A 19,884-nucleotide genomic window follows, 5' to 3' on the forward strand; every position below is an offset into this window, starting at 1 on the left:
ATGTTAGTATATCACCCTCTTAAAGGGAATAAGGAGTCTGCACAGGGGGCCCACACAAGGTTGTTTCTTGAAGCCCTTTGGTTTTATATATTAAAAACAAACCAAAAAAGGCTAATCACCATCTGTCAATAGAAAAGTGATTGAATATTCCACAGTATACCCATGACAAAGGATACTATGCAACCATTTAAAAAATAATAATAAAGGGGCACCTGGGTGGCTCGGTCGGTGAAGTGTCCAACTTTGGCTCAGGTCATGATCTCACAGTTTGTGGCTTCAAGCCCCGCGTCGGACTCTGTGTGCTGACAGCTCGGAGCCTGGAACCTGCTTCCGATTCTGTGTCTCCCTCTCTCTCTGCCCGCCCACCTCACACTCTGTCTCACAAAAAAAATAAATAATAAATATTTAAAAACTTTTAAACAATAGTGCTAATAAAGCCCAACCCTTTCATTGAACTAGAAAAATCTCTAAAACGTGTTTTGACATTAAAAAACAAGTTACCGATGAAAAGATACAGTGTGAGATGGCTTGTATTTTTTTTTTAATCCCACGATAAAAAGGAAGATTTGGAAAACTTTTTTTATTTTTTTTAATGTTTTTTAATCTTTATTTTTGAGAGCGAGACAGAGTGTGAGCAGGGGAGGAGCAGAGAGAGAGGGAGATACAGAATCGGAAGCAGGCTCCAGGCTCTGAGCTGTCAGCACAGAGCCCGACGCGGGGCTCGAACTCATGAAAGATTTGGAAAATCTTAAGAGCAGGTGCTTCTGGGAGGGGGCTTGACTTAAGATGGGGGTCAGGGGGAATTTCAATTGCAGTATGAAAATGTTTTTAGCTGAATATATTGTGTGTTACCTATGACAAAATGGTTGAGATCAGGGATTTGAGGCAAGATTCGCTTTTTCAAAATTTCAGCTTCAATATTTAGTATCTGAGGCAAATTATTGAACCTCCCTGAGCCTGTTTCCTCATCTACAAAATGGGGGAAATGATAGTTCCTAATCACAGAGTGGGTTATAAGAAATAAATGACCATGTATCCAACCCCGAAAATTTTTCTTAGAAGACCAAAGGATTTACATCCATGGATGTGGGGCGCCTGGGTGGCTCCGTCAGTTAAGTATCTGACTCTTGATTTCAGCTCAGGTCATGCGCTCACAGTTCATGGGTTCGAGCCTGCATCGGGCTCTGTGCTGACAACGCGGAGCCTGCTTGGGATATTCTCTCTCTCTCTCCCTCTCTCTCTCTCTGCCCCTACGCCACTCACCTTCTATTTCAAAATAAATAAATAAGCATATAAAATTGGGGGAAAAAACATCATCAGGTGCTCAGGACAGACAGGTCATGACCCAAAGGGCATGGGCTCTCAAAGTCCTGAGCCCGCTCCGTCGTGAGGAAAAATGCTCAGGTCATGAGGGCAAGGAGGGATGGGAGGTGGGGGAATGGATGAGTCAGAATTATATAAAAAGAGGCCTCACTTCTTATTTTAAGAACCTGCAGTTAAGCATGCTTAATTAGACTGGCATAATTTAACCCTTAATATCTCCAACTAGTCCAACAGCTACTGGGCATCAAAATAATTTATTTTGGGACACCTGGGTGGCTCAGTCAGTTAAACGTCCAACTTTGGCTCAGTTCGTGATCTCGCGGTTCGTGGGTTTGAGCCCCGTGTTGGGCTCTGTGCTGACAGCTGGGAGCCTGGAGTCTGCTTCGGATTCTGCGTCTCCTTCTCTCTCTGTTCCTCCCCTGCTCGTGCTCTGTCTCTCTCTCTTTCTTTTTTTTTTTTTTTTTAACGTTTTATTATTTATTTTTGGGACAGAGAGAGACAGAGCATGAACGGGGGAGGGGCAGAGAGAGAGGGAGACACAGAATTGGAAACAGGCTCCAGGCTCTGAGCCATCAGCCCAGAGCCTGACGCGGGGCTCGAACTCACGGACCGCGAGATCGTGACCTGGCTGAAGTCGGACGCTTAACCGACTGCGCCACCCAGGCGCCCCTCTCTCTCTTTCAAAAATAAATAACGATTAAAAATTATTAAAAAATAATAATAATTTATTTTAATATCTGGTACATACCCACAACGAACCACAATCTTTTCAAGTTATCAGGTATAGCTGTTAGAGACCAAAGAATTCAGAATCAGTCCTTGACACAAGCTGAGTGATTTCAAGGAAATTTGGAGATGTCATATACAGTGAGATTATTTATCAAGCAAACTTCTGGCTATTGTCTTAAAAAGAAAGAAAAATAAAAAGGTTCATATCGAGAGCACTCTTCTTAGACGTTCCTAAACTTTAGTGGTTTTTTTTTTTTTTTTTTTTTTTCAAATCTCCAGGTATCTTCGAGACTACCAGGGGCCGAGGGCCTACTTAAGTCAAGTGTTAAGGGCCAGGAGAGGCTTAAACTAACTACTTATTAACTAAATTGTTAACAGGGGATAAGATCTCGCTTAAAGAGGTGGTACTTTTACCTTTTGAGTGCAAAGAAGGAAATGCTGTAATATCTTCGTCATATTTGCTGTCTGTGAAAACGGTAAGCGAGTATGTGTTTACTGATAGAACGAAGTTTTCTGAACGATGGCCGAGCGTCACTTCTTAAATATTTACCTCGTTCAGCCCCAGGGAGAATTTCCAATAACAAAAGAGTTGCTGTTTGTTTTGTATTGAGTGTGTGCTATAATGAGTTTCCAAAGAGTAAGGGTCTTGAGGCCCATTTGACTAAACTTTTTCAGAAGAGTTCAATGTACACAAACCGTTCGTTAACGAGAGCAGAAATATCCCTGGAGGTAAAGTTTGGATTCCTGAAATGTGATTTGTATTATATTCGGAGCCAAAGCACAGTAGGAATACCTATCAGATTATAATAGAGAGATAAGGTTTGAAATTCAATTATGGCGAGCACGTGAATGTCAACAGCTCATGGGGACACTCTTCAGGAATGGATCAGGTGAATAAAATGGCAGCGGCTTGGAATCGTGTTATTATCAGAACAGGAGATCTGAGGAATGTTTCGCTCCGACCGAAAGTTTCTACGGAAGATTAATTACTGTGACTATAAGTAATTCCAGAGATAACGTGTAAAGAAAACATGACCCTAGGATGGAGAACAGTTGCTAGTCCCCATCCGTACTTGGCATTTGTCAAGCACCCCTCTGGATAAGTGTAGCGGGCACTGAAGGGACGTGGCCAGGAAATCGTCTCAAAGCGTCTGTGCTTCGTGATGGAAAACAAGACAGACAGACATAATAGGTATATCATGACACATACATAAAAGATATCCATTGGAAATACGGAGAGCCCTCCACTGACTTGACCATAGTGAGGGCTGCCAAAATTGTAACAACTCTCGAGAGACTTAGAAGATTGCCGGAAACATAGAACAGACACATGAGAGAACTATTCTTATAATAATCAAATAACAATACATCAGAATCTCAGCATCTTGGAGGCAGAGGAGAAATTAGAAATGATAGGTTAACACTTTAATACGTGAGTAAGTGAAGAAAAACAGGAGGAAAAACAGGAGGAAAAAAACCCGATATGTAATGACCGGCTACTAGAACGCAGAGGACGTATGGTGCGTGACCTTATATACCTGATGCCACGCGGTTCTCCTCACTGCTCTGTGAGGCACACACGTTATCCTCCATTTGCAATGAAGGGACAGAGGAACAGAGCTGAAGTGCGGTCACATAACCAAGAAGATGTGGCATCAGGGGGCACACCCAGGTCCCTTCGCCCGCCCCTGGTCTTCCCCCCAAACCATGCGGGGGTGGGTTAAGTACCAGGCCCACATACCCAGGAACAACATGGCATGCTTGCGCCCAGAGGAGAGGTGAATCTGGGAAGTCTTCCCAAGAGAGCTGGAATCCGAACTAGGATGTAAGAAAAAACATGAACCGCAAATCGTAGGAAGAATAAAGCTAGTAGTGGCATCGATAGCCTCTACCCTCAGTGCTTATCTGTCCCACCCAGGCAGAGGCAAAGTCCTCAAGGATTTTGAACACCCCCCCCCTCCATTGTGGGTCTCATTCCCCATGGCATTTTCAGCAGAGGAGAAGGCCTGGATCACAGCACACTCTAGAAATACACGTTGAAGCAACAAATGCAGAGAGACCTGGCTATGACTGAGAGGGTCTGATGTGACTTCTCTGAGGACGAGTAGAAAAGATTTTTTCTAAATGAATAGCTAACAGGGAGCCTAGGTGGCTCAGTCGGTTGGGCATCCAACTTTGGCTCAGGTCATGATCTCACAGTCTGTGAGTTCGAGCCCCACATCGGGCTCTGTGCTGACGGCTCAGAGCCTGGAGCCTGCTTCGGATTCTGTGTCTCCCTCTCTCTCTGCCCCTCCCCTGCTCCTGCTCTGTCTCTCTCTCTGTCTCAAAAATAAATAAAAACATCAAAAAATTTAAAAAATAAATAAATAAACATTAAAAGCAAACAAAGAAACAAACAGCTAGGAAACCGGAAATACCGAAATTTGACAGATTTATCCAATTAACATGTCCCTTCTCCTGCTGTCCTCTTGTCCCACGCGGCTAGCCAGCCTCCAACCTTGGCTGGAAGAGTGTCTTCTGTTTTACTGAGTCTCTGTTGAGGAAAGGTCGCACCATCAGCCCAAAGGTTAAGGATGGTTCTTCCCTCCTACATCCCAAAAAGACTGAAGGAGAACCCAGGACCTTGAGTCCACACCAGAAAAAAAAAATCGCTGACCCACTCAGTACCAACACACTTATCGGTGTTGAACCTCTGGCTGGCCAACATTCCCAGGGGAGCAGGGGCAGACAGAAAGGTCCCAGTCAATGGCTTATAATCAATTTGAGTTTTTGGCGAACGCTGGACGGGGTCACATTAATCACTGCAGGACAGAAGGGTAGTTAAGGAAAAACCTAAAACCGAGGAGACAATCTATTCTGTGCAGGGCACTCCAGGTCACTAGAAAAACCTCATTCACTAGACATAAAAGAGAGAAACCTAGAAGAAGCGCCCCTCCCACACTCCTACAAAAGCGTCTGGCCTTTGTGTTGGAGTCCGGCCCCCATCCTGGTTCTTTTTTCTCACAGATTAGGGGAGAATCATCTTCAAGAGCAGTTAGGGCTCGTGAGACTCTGAGAATACATCATCGCATCGCTGGTGGGATCAGCCTCAAATGAGCCCGCTTCAAGAGAAGAGATTTCCTTAAAACTCCAGACGTAAAATACAATCTTTGTCTCCACCCAATCTTCACACCATCTTCCCGGACATTCTTCAGCCTTCTCCAAGCTTTTGCCCTCAGAAAGCTCTTTCCCCCCTTCATTTCATACTGTACTCAAAGTATCATCACCTGCCACAAATAAAGACAGCTCTGTCCTGAATCTGGGGGCAGTGCTGGGGGTGGTGATAGATGACTTTCCTGTCACTGTGTTGACAGTATGAGCACTTCCTTCCAGTTTGGCACATCAGAGTCTCAAGAACGGGTCCAAAGTAAACAAAAGTGAACTTAAATGGGCCAAATAGTCCGATGAGTGAAAATGGTCTCACGTCTGGGAACCAGGAGACCTGCCGCTTAGAAGCTGGACAGATCACACCCCTCTTGGAGCCTCAGTTTACCTCTCTGTAACATGGGAGTGATATCTCCCAGGATTGACCCGAACATTCAATGACAGAGCATCTAGCCCAGTGTCTGCTCCCTGCAGGCCTCCAGGCTGTTTGCCAACTCACCCCAGCACCCACTCAAATATTAGCGGGTGCCACCAAGGCCATCCCCTGGGAGCAGAGACACTGGATGGTTAACAAGCTTAAAGAGTTTAAGGAGTGGGGTGCCTGGGTGGCTCAGTAGGTAACGTGTCCAACTCCTGATATCAGCTCAGGTCATGATCTCGTGGTTGGTGAGATTGAGCCCTGCATCAGGCTCTGCGCTGACAGTGTGGAGCCTGCTTGGGATTCTCTCTCCCCCTCACTCTCTCTCTGCCCCTCCTCCCACTCTTTCCCCCACTCTATCTCACCCTCTCTCTTTCTCTCTCAAATAAATAAACTTTAAAGAAAGTTACACCTTTATCTCTTATCACCTTGGATCTTTTCATTTTTTAAATTTTTCTATTAATCTCTGCAGCCAGTCAGACAGGAGTTTTCATAAAGAGTTAATTTTCTCGAACCTTAAGGTTAGAGAGAATTTAAGTTCTCAGCTCGAAAGATATTTACTTAAATATCGTCGAAAGAGGGAAAGGTCAGAATCAGAAAATTGACAAGCACAAAGAAAAGGAAGGTTTATCAAGTTTACTGGTAGCAAGATGCAGAAGAGATGCAAATATATGCAAATGAAAGGCCAACCACTGTCTTGAACGGCTAAAAGACAGACATACTATAAAATGAAATATAATGACCAGAAAGGTAAGGCTTTTTATTCTAAAGCAAAAATGAAAGAAGAAAAGGAAAAAGGGAGGGAAGGAAGAAAATATTTTTACAAACACAGTAAGAGGGCACCGTCAGGCATGGCAGTCATCTGGGAAGTATGTGCGCCACATAAAAGTTCCAAAGCTAGCGGGGTGCCTGGGTGGCTCAGTTGTTAAGCATCCGACTTCAGCTCAGGTCATGATCTCACAGTTCATGGGTTTGAGTCGGAGCCTGGAGCCTGCTTTGGATTCTCGGTCTCCCTCTCTTTCTGCCCCTCTCCCCTGCTTGCTCTCTCTCTCTCTCTCTCTCAAAAATAAATAATTAAGACATTTTTTAAAAAAGTTCCAAAGCAAGAGACAAGCAGGGGTCCAAACCCAGCCCTGTTTCCTTGCCAAGCTGTGGTCATTGCCTACCTCAGTCGACAGGGATGCCTTTTTCCCAATAGTCCACCCGAGAGGGGCACCTGGGTGGCTCAGTCGGTTGAGCGTCCAACTTCAGCTCAGGTCATGATCTCACGGTTCGTGGATTCAAGCCCCACGTCGGGCTCTGTGCTGACATTTCAGAGCCTGGAGCCTGCTTCGGGTTCTGTGTCTCACTCTCTCTCTGCCCCTCCCCTACTTGTGCTCTGTCTCTCTTTCAAAAACAAAACACTTAAAAAATTAAAAATAAAATAAAATAAAATACCAATCACAAAAGTGATCACACATTTTATGAACGACCAAAGCCACGAAGACGTTCCCTTCAGTTTCTTTAGTCTTACAAGCAAAGTAAATTATCAAGTGAACATTTTCTGGGGCAGAAGCCAACGAATATGGAAAAGATTCATAGAGCACTGCCAGTCATCATGTATTTAAATTTTGGATTTTGCCTTTTCTCTTTGTTTTCTGAAATTAAAAAGGTTTAGTTGTGTCATTTTCAACAATTCGGGGAAAAAAAAGAGAGAAAAAAATTACCAATGGACTCGACCACTGGTTCTAAGAAATGTTACCTCTAACTGAATCTTTGTTCCAGTTCGTTTTCTGTTGTAATGAGGTACATTACAAGATCACCTGCACCACTAGGACTAAATACATGTTGGACAAAAAAAAAATTTTTTTTAATATTTTGATAGATTTAGTTTGCTAACATTTTATTTCAGATCATTGCATTCATGTTCGTATGTGGCCAACGATTTCATTTTGTTTTATCTCCCTTGCTCAGTGTTGTTATCAAGATCATACATATAAAGTGCTGTGGGGAGTTGTTCCGGTTCCATTCTTCGGAAACATTTATACAAAGTAGTGCTTATCTGTTCTTTGAAGATTTTGTAATCTTGGCTGTGTCTGGCTTGTTTTCTAAAGAGGGGACGGGGCCAGGGGAAAGCCGCAGATGATTAACTTGATTCACTTCTTTTGTGGTATATTCAGTCTTTTTGGTTTTGTTACGTTTTTGTAATTGACACTTCCCTAGGAAATTGTCCAATTTCTCTGGAAGTTTCCCAACATATTGTCAGGAACTCATCCACAGTATTTATTCTCAGATAGGTTCTTAAATCTCCATCTGTAGCTACGTCATGTCTCTTTCATGCCTCCTCCTGTCTTGGGTCATTTTCACCAGAAGTGTTTATCACTCTTTTCAAGGAACTAGTTTTTAGTTTAGTTGATTTTCTGTGTTATTACTTTGTTTTCTAGCTCATTAATTGCTAACCTTATCTTTATGATTTCCTTCCTTCTGCATTCTTTCTGCTTGCTTTTTTATTAATTTTTTTTTTTTTTTTTTACTGTATTCTGTTGAGCACTTAGCTCATGAGTTTTAGTCTTTCTCATTTCCTAATGGATGCAACAAAGGTTACAAATATTCATTTAAAGTCCCAGTTAGGCTGCACTCCACAGGGGTTTTTTCCTGTTCAATTTTTTTTTTAATTTGTTAACTTTTACTTAATTTTTGATTTTTATTAGAGAGAACTCCAAACATCTCCAGAAGCAAACATTGCTTCACGTTGAATCATTCTGAAAAGTTCCTAGCTCAACATGCAAACGGCCTTTGGGTAATAGTGTTCCCTGGTTATTTTTATGCTAGAAATTCATGCGCGTGTCTTATTTCTTCTTGAAAACAAAAACCACACGCTAAATAACCTTGGGTCGCACACAGTAAGTGCTCAACCAAATCCGGATGAATGAAGCTTTCATTCCATACGACCCTAGGAAAAGCAGTTTATTTTACCAAAACACAACCTTAGCAACATGGCCTGGTAAAAAGAATTTTTAAATTACAAGTTTTATCACTCTACTTCAGCACTTTTATCGCAGTGCCCGCATCTGGCCTTCCACAAAAGTTCAGGGTAGTTGAACAAACACCACTTTAGGAGCTCTAGAGTAGCTGCCCAGGGATGGCCCGTCCTCAACGCCCGTCCAGCGTCAGTTCCAAAGGGTCGTGTGTGTCCTCCCCGCGCCTCTTGTCTACACAGTCCAGGCCGCATCAGCCGCACTGCTGAGCCCAAGAAAAGCACCACTGAGCCTTCCCAGGAAAAAGAACTTGTCGCCACACGAAAGAAAAGATTCCAGAGCCTTGAGACTCCACCACCGGCTCAACTGTTTCTAAGAATAGCGCGAACTGTGGAAAAAAAAAAAAAATACTGGCACCAGACCCTGGTCTTTAATTGTCTCCAGGCTTGAAAATAGAAACAAGCTGAAGCGGAAGTGCCCCTGGAAACGCTCCTCAGGCCTCCCTCCGTGCCGGGGGGCCGGGATGCAGAATGTTGCGCTGGCTCCTGGTGACGCTGGCTCCAGGGGCAAACCCTGCGCGGTGACGTCACCGCGGCGCATGCGCTGCCAGGACGCGATGGGCCGTCCCGGGGCTGGAGGCCTGGAGCTCCGCGGGGGCTGCCAGGGCCCTGGGGTCGCCTTCCGGCTCCTCAGAGGTTCTCCCTGGGCCTCTGCGGGGGAGGGCCCAGGGCCCGGAAGGGTTTCCCCTCCCACGAGGGAAACTTGTTTGCCAAATGCCTTTCTTTCCATCTATTTTCATAATGTTAAATTTAGCCTATTGGTTCCTCAGTCAGATTTTGCACATAGTGCCCTCTCTTCGAAACACAAGGTCAGCCTCGCGACCAGGGAGGCCTCTCAGCCTAGTGGTGGGTGTCCGGCTGGACGCCCCCCCATTCACAGGCTGGCCGGCTAGCCCCCCACAGGTGACCAGGAGGAAGGACGCCACTCTTTATGGTTCCAGCAGGCACGCAATTGTGGGGATTTTTATAATGAAGAGGCAACGCTAATCTGAATAGGTTTCTTGCCAGAAACAAATTCTCAGACTTTTCTGAATAAAAAGTGCTGCATGCAAAAAGTTCAAAGAAGCTGAGTCTCCACACGTCCAAACATCGCTTAACGATCATTCAGGGGCGCCTGGGTGGCTCAGTTGGCTGAGGGTCAGATTCCTAATTTCCGCCCAGGTCATGGATCTCACAGGTTTGCGGGTTCGAGCCCTACATGGGGTTCTGTGCTGACAGCACAGAGCCTGCTTGGGAGCCTGTCTCCCCCTCTTTCTCTGCCCCTCCCCCGCTTGCTCTCTAGCTCTCTCTCTCTCAAAACAAATAAAAATAAGTTTTCTTCAAAATCAATCATTTAGTGAAAAGAGGGTTTTCCCCCTGCAAAATCTCTAGCATTTCCAAAATTACTCTTAGTTGGAAACAAAATAAACAAACAAGCTTCTTTCGCCCCAATTCCCAGACAAGCACACTGTATTTAAAAAAAAAAAAAAAAAAAAAAAGGTGTTGGCCGTGAGTTCCCAGAAACCCAGTGTCCATTCCTGGTGGGATTATTTCAGCTCTACTCCCTCCAAAGTGGTTGTTTACACAGTAAGAAGAAAAAGAAAAAGAAAATCGAAATATTTTCTTCCACGTGCATAATATTCTGTAATGTCTTGAAGTCAATGGCCTGCTTCACAAGGTGAGGGAGGTGTGGTATGCAAGCCAAATAATGAAACTTAATGACAATATGATTGTCAACTGCCAAACTACAACAGCATGTCCCTTCCAACCTAAACTCTAGTTTTAGAAACACAGAGAACCAAAACAAACAAACAAACAAAAAACCTAGCACCAGAGAGAGGCAGATACAAATGGGCACAGCCCACCCAGAAGGACCATTGAAACTGTGGGTTTCCCAGGGACCCTGTCTTTGGGCACAACCATCGGCACATGCAGAAATTCCTCATTCCTACCCAACCTCCAACAAAATTCTCACTGTAAGACTTATCTGCCCAAACCGGGTTACTAAAGCCCGAGCAGAGGCTTGTCCTTGCCACAGATCAAACGTCACTTATACTTGCCACGTGCTAGGCTGTTCCGAACTCGGAGATCTTAAGAGCATTTAGCTGCACATAGGGGCGGTTCCATAAACATTTGTTCAATTGAATGGAATCACTGTTCTCGGCTAATCTGCCTTGCTTTCCTGTTTCTTAATACCAAATTGAACCCTGGTAACCACCAACCATCTCTTGGACCTTCTATTGTCCACATTTGCCATCAAGGCTTATATCCTAAGACACCAGCTCAATTTGCCTTCTAGACCCTGAACTTGCCTAGGATTTCCACTCGGACACCTCAGAATGACCTCTGCTGGGACTCAAGACTCACCTGTCTCCACCATCTGGCATCTCTTGGTCTAGCCACAGCTACAAATGTCCAGCTATGACATTTAGAAGTGAGATCAAGGTGGGCAAGGATGACAAAGCAAGAGAAGGAACTAACACTCGTTTCTCCCCTTGTTCTGTGCCTGGCTCTGTGCCCAGCCGTTGCATGTGTTACCGCTTTTAATTCTGTTCTCAAGAACACCAGGGAAGAAGGAGATGATACATCCACTGTCTGCGACTTTGGGTCAGGAAATAACTCACACACCAAGATCCCAAGTGTTTTTCCAAATGGAAACACTGAGCCCTTCCCTTCAATTACTGAGTTTTAATTGCAGGGCTGAGAACCGATGACCATCCATAATGAAATTTTTACCCATCCACAACACAATGAGAAAAATAAAGGCAATGAAGTATGTTTCCCATAGGCTGAAATATTCTGTTTAAAGGACTATCCTTTGCTCTGAGATCATAGAGGAACCATTTCTTTCGATGGAGTAAAGTCATTCCTTGTAGCAAAAATTACACAGAGCCAAAAATAGCCTTCGAAATTCCTTAAGAAGGTACAAAATGAAGTTCAATTTACTATTTATTGGCAAGGCCAATCACAGCCTATTTTTCCTCAGCATAGAAAAGATTCTTAGCACTACGGTAGAGTATATCCGATGAAATACTTGGCTTTCCTTGAAACATCATGTTGTTTTTAAAAACAAACAAACAAACCTCTTCATGGGCAGAATGACACCTTGCTGAGGAACTCGGGGCTACCCATGAAGGGGAACAGGAGATCCGCTGCTTTATTTTTCTTACATCAGTTACCACCTTCCAGTATAATATACATTTTATCTGTTTATTTTTGTACACGACACATAAGCTTTATGTGTTTTGTTTTATGTGTTTTGTTTTATGTGCTTTGTTTATGGCTATTTACCAGCATATGGTAGATACTCAATACGTATTTGTCGAATGAATACCATTCACTCCAATTATCATATTCGTATAATCATGAATATGATTAGTGGAGTGCCTGGGTGGCTCAGTCAGTTCAGTGTCCGACTCTTGGTTTCAGCTCAGGTCATGATCTCACCTTTCACGAGATTGATCCCGGAGTTGGGCTCCGCGCTGAGGGCACGATTCTCTCTCTCTCCCCTCTCTCTCTGCCCCTCTCCTGCTTGCATTCTCCATCTCTCTCTCTCAAAATAAATAAATCAGTAAACATTTAAGAAAGACAATATAATAAAAAATAAAAATCCTTAGCAAACTGGGAATATAAAGGGAACTCCTTCAATCCAACAAAGGAGTTCTGTAGCTGACATAACAGTAGTGAAATAGTGAATTCCTTTCCCCTACGATTAAGCGTGCAAGAATATCCACTCTCACCATTTTGGCTCGACATTGCCCCGGAGGTCCTAGCTAGTGAAATAAGGGAAAAAATTAAAAAGCATACACATTAGCAAAGACAAAGCTAAACTGTTTTTAGTCAAAGATGACGTGATCGTCCACGTCGAAAATCCAAAGGAATCTACAATAGGTTAGCACCGGTGAGTGAACTTAGCAAGGTGGTGGGGTATAAAGTCAACACCCCCAAAATCCATGTTACTTCTAAATGACAATACAAACAATGGAAAAAATAAAAGTCTAAAATGCCATTTACATCCCCAAAAAGGTTAAACATAGAATTACCATACGATCCAGTAATCTAAACAAAAGAATTGAACACGGGGACTCAAACAGATACTCAACACCAAAGTCCACGGGGCATCATCCACAATCGACAAAAGACGGAAACAAGCTAAATTTCCATTGACAGATGAGTACATAAACAAGGTGTGATATACACGTACAATGGAATGTTTTTCAGCCTTAGCAAGGGGTGCAATTCTCACCCCTGCTACAACACGGATGGACGTTGAAGACATCAGGCTAAGTGAAATGAAACACACACAAAGGGATAAATACTGTATGATTCTACTTACCTGAGGCACCAGGAGTGGTCACATTCTTAGAGCCAGAAAGTAGAAATGTGGTTGCCAGAGGCTAAGGACATTTTAAAATGGTTCCAATGATAAATTTTGCGTTATGTCTTTCTTATCACAATAAAAAAATATCGTTTACAATATCATCAAATACCTGGGAATAAAATTAATGACAGACGTGCAAGTCTTCTATACTGAATTTTATAAAACATGCAAACATTGCTAAGGGAATTCTTTAAACGAGATTCTTTTTTTTTTTTTTTTTACATTTTTTAACGTTTTTTATTTATTTTTGAGAGACACAGAGAAACAGAGCGTGAGTGGAGGAGAGGCAAAGAGAGAGGGAGACACAGAATCCGAACCAGGCTCCAGGCTCTGAACTGTCAGCACAGAGCCTGATGCGGGGCTCGAACCCACGAACCGCAAGATCATGACCTGAGCCGAAGTCAGACGCTTAACCCGACTGAGGCACCAGGTGCTCTACTAAGGGAATTTTGTAAAGGCCTAAGTAAATGGAAAGAATTACCTCATTTGGGAATAGACACACTCAATATTATTAGGATGTCAAGTCTGCCTGAGTTGATCTGTGGGTCCAATGCAATTTCTGTGACAATTCCTACAGGAATTTTTTCTTAATAAACAAATGGATTATAAAATTTATGTGACCTAAAAGCAATCTAAATATCCAAAACGATCTTGGCAAAGAAGGAAGAGGAGGACGAGGAAAAGGAAGAAGATGGGTAGGCAGCAGAGAAGGATTTTGTACTACCATTATTTCAAGACATACTATAAAATTATACTAATTAAAACTGTGTGGTATTGGCATAAGAACAGACAAATAGATCAACGGAACAGAATAAAAAGCCCCCAAATAGACCCATACGTATACGATCATTTGATTTTCAACAAAGGCACCAGTGAAATCAACAGGGGAAAGAAAACTCATTGATCTAGCGTGGGAGCAGCTGTGGATATCACCTGGATGTCCTGTTACTTCACACTGTGCGTGCACACACGCGCGCACACACACACACGCAAGAATAATTCTCGGTGGAGATGGGTCTAATACCTAAATGTGAAGGCTAAACTATAAAACATTTGGAGGAACTCACAGAATGGCATCTTTGGGGGGCACCTGGGTGATAGTTACAGGAATCTATACATGTGTAACAGCTACGAACTGTATACATAGAAAAAAGTGAACACAACTGCATGTAAATTTAAAATTATTTACCTGGAGTGAAAGAAGCCAGACATACAAAAGAAAGCATTCCTTTTATCTAAAATCAAAAAACAGACCAAACTAATCTATAGTCAAAGTAATCAAAATAGTAGTTAAATTGGGGTGATGACATTAAATGAAAACAGGAATTGTCTAAGGGGCCAGAAAAGCTTTCAATCTTGATCTGTTATGGGGGCCATGTGGCTGTGGACATACATATAATACCATTGAGCTTTAGGCCTGAGATGTGTTCACTTCACTGAGTTTAAATTTACCTCAGTAGGGGTGCCTGGGTGGCTCAGTCGGTTAAGCGTCTGACTTTGGCTCAGGTCACGATCTGGTGGTTCATGAGTTCAAGCCCCCCATCGGGCTCTGTGCTGACAGCTCGGAGCCTGGAGCCTGCTTCAGATTCTGTCTCCGTCTCTCTCTGCCCCTTCCCCACTCATGCTCTGTCTCTCTCTCAAATATAAATAAAACATTAAAAAAATTTTTAAATAAATAAATAAATTTACCTCAGTAAAGTGTTATAAAAAATATTGATTATTGGTGGTCGCATGATTCTAAAGAGAATTCTCCCTTCGTTTTCCCACAACTGAATTTAAATCAATAAATACATTTAAATGCCTAAAATTCCCAGATTTAAGGTCCCTCCCTGACAGGCTATTAGGCACCTAAAGAAGATTCTTAATTCTGTCAGATGTTAAGTGCAGAAGCCAGATCTGTAAGCTCTGCACTTATTACTAAAAACAGCCTTGGGGGCCAGGGAACCTGGGCTTTCACTGACCTCTTTACAGACTTTTCCCTCACCTTAGCTGAAATAGTATTTACCAAAATCAAAGTGTAGGTAATCCAACAGGAATGTGTTTCCTTTTGGGGTTACAGGCCCAAGAAAAAATGCTAAGCCAAATGTTTACTGCTAAGCTAACAAACAAAAAACGAAAAGAAACAAAAAACTCAAATCTCCAGGAAAAGCTATATGAATGACTTGTTTAGTTCTACAAAACAAAACAAGAAAATGTGTTAACTCTTGATTAAGAAAGAAATCAAAACAATACTTCATTGTTAGTATGAAAACAATCTAGAAAATGGTACAGTAAGAAAGCATTAGCCATCAAGTTAGCTATTAAACAGCTTCCTTTCCCGGTCCCCACTCAGCTCCAGAGGAGAGGTCATTAACTTAAGGGGCTAAGTTCACATTAATTAAGCTTAACTGCCCTTGACCAGTTGGATAGTTAATCTGTAAAACATGCAGCTGCTTTTGGGTATATAGATACATTGATCGATAGAGAGAGAGAGAGAGAGAGAGAAAGAGATCTAAGCTATTATCTATTTATAGATACATATCTACATGCACATACATAATTATGGACAGTTCTTTCTTTAATGTTTCTGTTGCTTCAACCAGACTGCATTACCAGCATGCGTCATTAGTGGGCAAATACATAATGATGAAGCGTTTCCTTTCCCATGTGCAGTGTTTTTCATGTTGCAGAAAATTGAAATAAAACCAGAGCATCAGCCTTGTAAATGGAAGCGCTCCCCGTGAGCGGGGGCGGACTTTCCCACTGCGGAAGCTCAGTGTCTGGAATCCCTAACCCTACGCTGCCAAGCAAGCTCAAGTTGAGAGCCCCCCGCCGACCTAGAGAGAGCCTGACAAAGGAATAGCGACCGTTAATCGCTGTTCCGTGTCCACTCCGACCTCCCAGTTCGCTTCATGATTCCTCCTCCGGCCACCTGCCGCCAAGCACTCAGACCAGATCACTCTGGCAACTGGTGAATGCCCTCTGCTCAGATAAGAGGACTGTTTTTCCCCTGCGCTCTCTCTACGGGGCTGCTTCACAAACAGCGGGCGGCTGGGAATGGGCCTGCTTGCAGCGCTGAACTGGCCGGATCCGCTGGGCCCCCCTCGCCCCTACAGCCACAGGGCTCAGGAATAGGTCGCTAAGGCCTTGGCGTTGCTCACACTGAAGACGCGGCCCCGGGACGAGCTGGGGCACAGATCGTGCTACCTATCTGAGTCACAGCGAGGACGGGGCTGCTTCCGTTTAATAACTTACATTCCCACAGGCCTGCGACAATGTCCCAGAGATGGTGGGGCTTTTCTCCCTCGGGCCCAGTAACTATCTTCACTCCGGCTGTCTGGGCAGGCACGTCCACCTACAAGAGAACGACAGGTGTGCTTCGGGTTTGGGTTTGGGTTGTGAAGTTAAAGGGGGAGGAGAAAAGAGGAGAAAGAAGTCGCATCCGTGTATGTGACCTGAATGGGCAAGTGCGAAGTTGGGGGAAGACTGGAGGAGGCCATCAGCAGTGCCCTCTCCCCCGCCCACATGCCCCCCAGAGGGACCGGAGATTGGGAGATCCCACCAACCACGCCCCACTCACTTTGCTGCGTGAATGAGTGCATCTGAAGGTGCGCGGGAGCTGGGGAGACCGCTGTGTTCTTGTGGCCTAACTGGTCTCAGAGGTTGTCACAGTCGCCACGGTGACGGACGGTCACAAAGTCCCAGGCAGGCTAACGGCAGAGTCCACATGCACCCATTTTACTTCCATCTTCTACAGAACACTGAGCCATAGAGAAGAGCTTTCCTAGCGGCTTCCTCCACCCATCTTGTCTTTCTCTTCCTGTAAGATGGCTTCCCCGTGGCACTACCCCATATGCCGAGGGTTCCGCTACAGCGTGAGCCCGTGCTCAACAAAGAAACATTGGGATTTGGACGTCTGTTCGCTGCCTGCACGTGTAGACTCAGATGAACAGATTTTCCTGGAGTCAATGATGTGGACACTGAATCTGGAAGCTAAAGGAAACACTCTGTTCCAGGGCTTGTCCAGTCCCGACAGTAGACAGGGGTCTCCTAGTTTACATGAGGAGAACAGATACATAGGTGCAGACTCCCCCAGGGACCAGGCTGGCTCCCTCCTCGCCGTCTGCCCAGCCTGAGCGGACAGGGCTTATTGGGAGATGTTCCGTGTTCGCTTGAACCATAACTTGTCCTCCCCAGGCCTTGGGACCTTTGAGCTGACCCCTCCCTAACACTTACAGTCACCTCCCAGGGGGAGCAGAAAACAGGCATTTGGGTGCAGGGTCTAGAGGCACACACACCACAGCCAAAAATAATTTACCCAGAATGGCCAGGGGCACATCTGTTCTCAATTAAAAATATATCTGCAAGCCAGAGATCTTGATTTCAAACAGACCCAATGGTACAAAAAAGAACTTTTAGCACATAAGATCTAGTACATAATAATACGGGATATAAGGTTTTGTTAGAACAAATAAGTGTTAACTACATATATTACATATTACACACATATTTTATATATAATATATATACTATGTGTGTGTATGTGTGTGTATATGTGTATATATATATATATATATATACGTGTATATATATATACGTATATATATATACTGGAAAACGTTTTTGTATCATACAAATACACTGAAGCAGGTAATAAGTACTTGCTGTCATTTTGTGTCGATCATAAAATTCTACACGTACCTGAAAATTAAAAAAAATTTCATAACATTACACTCTGTTAAAGACTAAACATAATTCAAACTTTATCCAATCTAACCACACCAAAAAAAATACAAATTTGCATCGCATGTTTCTTTACGAGATCCTCAAAGCCGTCATTATAAAAATAATAGTTAATCAAAATTCCTGTTGATCTACGGAGCAGCATGGCAAAATGACATAGGAAGATCTGCTGTAATTTCATCCAAGAAAACCAGAAGAAAGAGCAATGGAATGAGAATTTGGAAAGATCCTGCAGTATTATCTATTCTTTCTACAGGTTTTCCTTTAAATTCTTTCAAATTCTCTTCAAGCTTGTACATCTGGAATTTTTCTAAACAGTATTCAGTCTCGTTTCATAGCATTTATGAGATATTCACAACACGAAAGAGGGGCGTATTTGATCCATTTTCTCTTGTCTGTGTTATGTAAATTTGTTTCCATGACAACACCAGCTGCTCAGTCATATCATCACCCCCAACAACTCCATGACCCACAGCAAGCCATCATTCAATTTTTAAGTAGATGACCATTTACAAAGAAATCTTTTGGGGGCTATTCTGCTGTTTGGATGTGTCTAGTATTTATATTGCCGGAGAAATGGTTTTCTCTGTATTTGGTAGTTTAGTGGCAGAGGGCCATCAGGGGGCTCTGGGCCCTGGAAATCGTTCCTAATATCTTAACATGATCAGTTCAGTCGAGTTGGCTTCCTAGGGGTCGTTCCGACCACAGTGTGACTCTCCCAGCCCCCAGGGTCCGCGCGAATACACACAGACAGACACATTCATCACAGGGAAACATTCTTGAGGCTCTGTGGCAACTAAAGCTTCATTTGTTAAAGGTTAATCCAAGGCCGAAGCAAAAATACTCAATAAGGGGGTTATTAAATTTTCTTATTAAATGTAATCAGGGAGCTTTGTTGTCTGAATGTCAGGTTAAAGCCATGACTGGGAAACTTTCTTCTGAAGACAAAAAAGCACAGTGTTATGACTATAATCATATATCAACATACTCTGTCACTTGCACTTGAGAGTTCTTTAATCTTAATGAAAAGTATCAAGTGTTGAGTGTGCATTTTACAGCTTACGCAGAGCCATAAGCCAAGGGAGCTTGTCCAGTATTTCAGAAATGCCCTTCACTGCTAAGCCATTGAGTCGGCACTAGGGTTTGACAGGAGGGTGACAGGCCATTATCCCCCTGTCAGGCAAGACTCCTGCCAGGGTCCCCTTCCTGCCGGTTCTGGATCTTTCAGCTAGAAGACATATTACACTCAGAGACATTTCAGAATGAATTCATGTTAATCACAGACAATCAAGTACCTTATAGATCATCAGTCCAGACCATTTATTTTTATAAATAAGAAGCTCGACACCCAGAAAAGTAAGAGGAATTCTCAAAATAACGCTGAGCTCAAATCAGAAATCAGGTTCCCGAATACCGGCCCACTACAGGAAATGGGGGGTGGACGAGAGCTCGCCGCGGGGGGGGGGGGCGCAATGGACACCAAAGGGCAGGCCTATGCTTCCCAAACTGGGGCAGTGATGTCCTCAGACACATTCCCCACATGGAGGCTTTGACTATGAACGCATCAAAGTGGAGAGCTGGAACATTCTTCACGCTGAGGATGAACACCCTGAGCAGGTAACAGAAAGGTGGGTTCAGCAAGGAATCAAACTACCCACCACTAAAGGGAGAAAGCCAATTGGGCCCCATGTTTCTTGAGAACAGACCCAGTGATGCCTAAGAGAAGCCAGAAATCCAAGATTATTTCATGTCAGGTCTCCCAATTTCTTAATGCTGGCACCCCATTGAAAATATTTTTTAGGAAGCATGTCTACAGAACAGATTGATCTCCGAGATCTACAGCTTTTGAGTTCTGTCCCAAAGCAGTTAATAACAGATGCTTTTCTTTTTCACACAACCACGTGAACCCTGCTGGGTGACTCTATGCATTCGGTCACGTGGCATTAGCTGTCTACTGTATCTATCCATCAAGGTCCAGTTAAATTCAGCTCTCGGCCTCCTCCACACCTGTGCCCAAGAAGTGAGACTTTGTAGGGAAAAAATAGTCAACCATGAGCCACCAGGGTCACTTCATTGTAATTCCGTGGCCACACAGCTCAAATGAGTCCTTAAAACTGCCTGTCAGTCTCTCGGGAGCACCTGTTTCAAATGTTCTTCCTTTTCAGACCCCCC

At 43.7% G+C, this 19,884-nt stretch overlaps 2 long non-coding RNA genes across 6 annotated transcripts in view; one reads left to right on the top strand and one right to left on the bottom strand.

Moving 5' to 3' along the window:
* LOC121014666 (uncharacterized) overlaps positions 1-17,401 on the bottom strand; it is a 29,038-nt gene extending 11,637 nt beyond the window's left edge. For 2 of the 5 annotated variants that reach the window (XR_005783347.1, XR_005783346.1), the window contains exons 1-3: positions 16,550-17,401; positions 16,225-16,324; positions 12,946-13,006 (exon numbers count right to left, since the gene is read on the bottom strand). This is a non-coding gene — a long non-coding RNA (uncharacterized LOC121014666). Of the gene's footprint in view, positions 1-12,125; positions 12,163-12,945; positions 13,007-13,471; positions 13,562-16,224; positions 16,325-16,549 lie in introns of those variants that run through there. The other 3 variants (XR_005783345.1, XR_005783348.1, XR_005783344.1) reach the window with 3 other exon arrangements.
* Positions 16,263-19,884, top strand: part of LOC121014667 (uncharacterized) — a 5,262-nt gene continuing 1,640 nt past the window's right edge. Inside the window, exons 1-2 of the long non-coding RNA XR_005783349.1 lie at positions 16,263-16,341; positions 17,969-18,029. This is a non-coding gene — a long non-coding RNA (uncharacterized LOC121014667). The remainder of the gene's footprint in view (positions 16,342-17,968; positions 18,030-19,884) is intronic.

Source organism: Herpailurus yagouaroundi, unplaced genomic scaffold (assembly GCF_014898765.1).
Source record: "Herpailurus yagouaroundi ecotype Mexico unplaced genomic scaffold, PumYag 203, whole genome shotgun sequence".
In the NCBI taxonomy this organism is placed as follows: Eukaryota; Metazoa; Chordata; class Mammalia; order Carnivora; family Felidae; genus Herpailurus; species Herpailurus yagouaroundi.